The sequence below is a fragment of the Colletotrichum graminicola genome, assembly GCF_000149035.1.
Source record: "Colletotrichum graminicola M1.001 genomic scaffold supercont1.24, whole genome shotgun sequence".
Lineage (NCBI taxonomy): Eukaryota > Fungi > Ascomycota > Sordariomycetes > Glomerellales > Glomerellaceae > Colletotrichum > Colletotrichum graminicola.
The window spans coordinates 154,459-159,736 of NW_007361028.1; positions in this window are offsets into that span (position 1 = coordinate 154,459).

A 5,278-nucleotide genomic window follows, 5' to 3' on the forward strand; every position below is an offset into this window, starting at 1 on the left:
CATGACCAGGAACCCGGACAATCTCACGAACGGCGCTGGAAACGAGTCAGAACCATCGCGGCCGCCCACGATCTTTTTCCTACATAGTACACAAACTCTCAAGCCAACTCCACTATACCCATTCAGCTTTCCTGCTTCGATCGAGATAACCCTTGTCCGTTCTTGGTGAACGGTTTGTTTGCCCGCCCGCTTGTGGCCTGTTCCCTCCATCCACCACCACCACCACCACCACCATCAGGTCACCACCCATATTGGCGCTGCGCCACCCAAGATCACACGAGAGAAACACGATCAATCCCTCTTGGTGGCGACCGGCTGGCCAACATCTCATTCACTCGGTTAAGCTTTCGCTCTCTCGCGTTGCTCGCGCCCCATCTAGTAGGAAACAGGTCATGGTACCCTCGCAAATACCCCCCCCCTACCACGCGTGCCGGCGCCTTCCGCGACGAACGCGTGCTGCGAGACTATCATCACGTCCCACAAACTCCACCATCTAACCACCGGCTTACCTAGACTTAGAGTTCGGATACCTTCACTCCACACCACACCCGGCGTCGATAAGACCACGCCGGGACGGCGTGGTTCTAGCGCCTATCCGAATGACGAGACGAGTCATTGGGCGCAAGGGCCCAAATTCTGAATGCACCGAGCGAAAACAAGAAGAGTACCTAGCCAAGGACCCTGCCAGCCTAGTCGGGCGCTTGGCTTCACGATCTGCCGTGATGGTTTCCAGTAGTCGATCCTTCGAGGCACCGGTTGGCAGATGACGACCTGTCCCTCTTCATCTCGCACAAGCTGGCCACCGACGCCGCCGCGCGCCCAGGATTTGCTGACTGGCGTTGGTCGACGGAGAATGGCTGTTTGATGACTCAACGGGGCGGTTCTCGGACTCGGTTCCCCCCCCGCGCGGCCCCTCTGCGGTCGCCGGGCGTCACGGCCGTGGTGATTACCAAAGCCCGTGACGGCTGCCTTTCCACAGCTGACAATGTATTGGCAGGGCATAGGGGTCCTTCAGCCACACCCAAGCGGATGGGAACGGAAGCGCCACGCGTCTCCGTCATCCTTTTTGGCCAGCCCTGAACCCAAAGGATATCCATCTACGCCCCCGTCTGTACTCGGATTGGGGCATTATCAGCATCTGCATGCGCTGCTATGCACAGCTCGGGTCGTGGCCCCCCAACACATGCTCTAGCTATTTGTCTCATCATGTCAAGATGGTGTACCAGAACGACGTCCACCCCATATGATGACCAGACGACACTTACAAATCAAATGGGGCAATCTTGATGAGCACGTCCCTACTCTTGACGCCGTCAAGAGAGCGCCCATCTCGAGGCTTCGCATCAAAGCAACCCATCAGGACTCCTCCCCCGTGTCTAAGTCTTCAGCGCGTGACCCGTGCCTTCCAGCCCCATCACCCCGTGATGATGCCGATGCCAAAGCACACTCGTTCCTTGGCGCTGTCTCCAATGACACACGATCACATCTGGTGTTTCTCACGGCGGAGGCTCTGTCTCGCGCTTGGACGGGCTCTGGACCCTCGTAGGCGCACACCTGAGGGGTTGTGTGCCTACCGCAAGCAGCCACTATCGTGGATGCTGCTGGCTGGCCGCCACACACTACGCCACAGCTGTCGCCTCCAAGACGGCGGTTCCCTCCGTCCCCGCGGAATGGGTATCGGGAGGTGATGAGCTTGACACCGTCCGAGAGCCCGCTCTCAGTCCCCCGAAGGGAGGGGCGAGGATAGGCGCGCCGGTCTGGTTCCCAGGCGTCGCATCCATCCATGCCGCATAGATCACCTGACGTCACGAGGGGTGTCTGCCCTCGGGTCTCTCTACCCAGCACGTCCGAGAGGAGGCGTCGTGTCCAAAACAGCCTAGTCTAACCGTGGGGCATGACTTGGTCGATGAGAAGCCCACGAGATGAGCGCTACCGTGCGCCCGCTCTTGGCTTAGCGGTGACGCCCTGCTCTAGAGACGAAGACCTTGTCAGGCCTATCGGAAGATTTCTCGTATGCCTCTCCCGCGATCCGCGGGCTGAGACCCTCGTCTAACTTGTGGTAGCGCAGACATGGCTACCAGACTATTGGCAATGGAAGGCAGCGCGGAGGATTAATCTGGGCGTCGCGGCCTTGTCAAGCGGCTACCCTGCAAGCGGTTAGACCGCTCATCCACACGCCTGGAGGGAAGGGGTGTTCTTGATTTCACTGCCGTTTTGGGCTAATTTGAATGGCACGATGGGTGTGCCGCGACGGGATGTCGAGCAAAGCTCACCAACCGCCGTGCTCAGTGTCAACATGTGCCGAGCCGCCGCTCGGCCGCCACAGCCACGATGGCCGTCAAGGCGGGGCGTGCTCGCAGCCACGTACTCCCGGCCGATTTCATTATCGCCACAACGCCGTGTTCTCGGACTGTTGGCCGAGGCTTTCCAATCAGTCATGGCCAAAGGGATATTCCGCCGGCGGGGGGGGGGGGGGGGGGGGGCGCAAGTGGCTGACCTCATAGCGCTGAACAACATCAGACGGCGGCTGTCAGAGCAGGCGGGGATGGGGGAGGGGCATGGACTTGAGACTACTTCAGGGCAGAGAGGAAGCATAGTAAATCGTCACGTCCTCGGCAAGGCGTGCGTGCTCGGTAAAGGTAGTGAACGTCGCAATCGTTTTCGGTAACCCGTGCTGGTGGACAAATCACACAGAACTACTACTACTACACACACACACACACACACGCGCGTGTTTGACTTCCAACGGCCTAGTTGAAGTTGACTGGCAAAGCGGGCCAAGCGGGAGCGTCAAGTCCTCGCTCGCATTCCCGAACAGAGCAATTCCGTTCCGGTTGGACCGCTTGCAGCTTAGATTTGGACGCCGATCTCTCGGCAATCTTGCACAGCCCAGAAGACCTCGTGGGTAGGAAGATCCTGAGTCCCGCTCCGGCGAGTAACACGAGGGACATGACGACACCAATGGTTCGATGACCGAACCCAGGAAAGTGTTGCTCCCGCGCCTCAATTGAGTTCACAAAGGGCGCGCGTCGTTCGATAGTTCGCGGTAGTTCTCTGGCGTGCGCCTCCCCAGTTTCCCATCGCTGGTCAACTGCCTCAGCTCCAAATCTCGATGATGGACGGACAGGTAAAGGATTCAGCTGGCGGTGGTCTCATGCTAGACCCCCCCCCCATGGCCGTGTGCGCACTTTTGTCTACCTACCACGCCGAAGATCACTGCCCGAAGCAAGATTGTCGCCCGTTTCCTCGGGATAGGAACATTACCGGAAGCGGCGGAAGCAGAGACCGGGAGGGGGGGGAGGGGGGGGAGGGGGGCGGTAGCTGGTCCGTCAGCTTGTCTCTTGAGGATCGGGGCGGCCATGCGCAATCGGGCGTCTCTGATATTGGCGGGCGTCTCACCGAGCTAGACCGGCAGAACCACTGGTCTATCGCCCAGGTCAGAATCATGATTGGTCGGTCGGGCCACGAGCTAAGGGAGGAAGACGACGACGCAATGAATTGTATTGCAGCAGGTGTGAGCGCGGCCGTTGTTCGGACTTGGAAGGGAGGGATCCCAATCGGAAACCTGCCAAAGACGAGTGAGATGGACCATCTCTCTCGAACGGCACGCTTTACACTACGTTCAAGCGTTCGCCACCTTGGACGAGAGCATGGATACCAGTAGATGGTTTTATTGGTTGGTACTCTAGGCACCGCATTGTCCCAAGTCTCTAGTGCTGCTTTTACCCCTCATCCATTCACACGTCTCCTCCGACTTGGGAGTGCCGGCTCCGTCCGTGCGGGCCCATTCATCCGGCATGACGTCCGCGGCATTGCCCCGGGCGCGAGGTTCATGACATAGACGGGCGCTTGGTCCGACTATTGAACGATGGACGTTGAGACAGGACGTGTGTAAGCGCGCGGGCTCGCCGTCGTCATCAATCATGTGCAACAGATAGACAGTCCTACCACACCACATCGTCTCGCTCTCGCACACATTGTCATTCGCTGTCGCAGGGCTGGCTATATGCGCTGTTCCACATGCGGATCCGTGTCTTGAGCATCGAAAGAGCAACGATACACGTCGTAACGGGCTGGCAAACGATAGGAACTGCTGTGCACCGTCGGCTCTCTCTTTCTCTCTCCCCCTTGCTTCCTTGGTGTGTCTCTGGGAGCGGTTCCCGCGTCTTGGATCGTTCCACCTGCAAAACCACGCGTCGGCGCCACACGGCTTCGCACTCCACACCTGCTGTCAACCGTTGGCCGTCTCAAAGGGCTGGATCGAAGCTCCTGTCACCGCGTGTTCCTTGGTCGTCCTCCCGAATCTCGATCCTGCTTTCCTCCACCCCCCCTTGGCTTGGCTGTCGCTGTGATGTCTCCAGTCTCTCCCAAAGTGGACAAGTTCAGCACCCGTCTTCAGGCACCATTATACAAGTCCCATCGAGATTTCCAAAGCATAATACACCATGGGCGGAAGCGGTCTAGGTCTCGTGCCGTCCGATGATGTGGGAAGGGGTAGAAGGCGAAGGGCCTTTCTTAGTGGCGGGGCCGCACCCGGCCTTTACTTCAAGTGCCGGCGTGAGATGGAGCAAATAGTCGGCTTAGTCCACACTCCACACTCCGCTGGTAAGTGGGCTATGGAAACTGTTGGTATATAGTAGGTATGCTTTAGGGGAGGTAGTTACGTGATATTTACGTGACACACCGCCTCCCTTAGCAGTATCTACCTTACTACTAGTATACCACCTAAAAGTCTAGATTTACTTTATAACTAACTAATATAATAAGTAACTATATTCTATATTATAATTTATTACGTAATCTATAGGATATCCCTCTTATGTAATTTAACTAACACTAATTAGTATGTAATTAAATTATAAGATTACTACTATTAAATAGATTAGTAAGGTTTATTTTACTAGGAGTAAAGAGGATTAACTAGCCTATTAGTAAATAATCCTTTATAAATTTAACCTTTATTATTATTACCTCCTTACTCCCTTACTCTATATTAACTAAATTCTTATTAATAATAAATAAAAAGAGGAAAAATAAAGAGCTACTACTAGTAATAGTAAGGCTATTAAACTAATAAATAATAAATATCTATTTCCCTTTATATCCTTTACTATTACTATTATTACTATCTTACCTCCTGTAGCCTCTCCTTTTTCTACCTACCTTTATCTACTACGTTAATCTAATAATATAAGGTAACTATATTAACTTTAATCTTAATAAGTTAGACCTCTATAAAGTTAGATTATATATAATATATATAATTACTATATAGTTA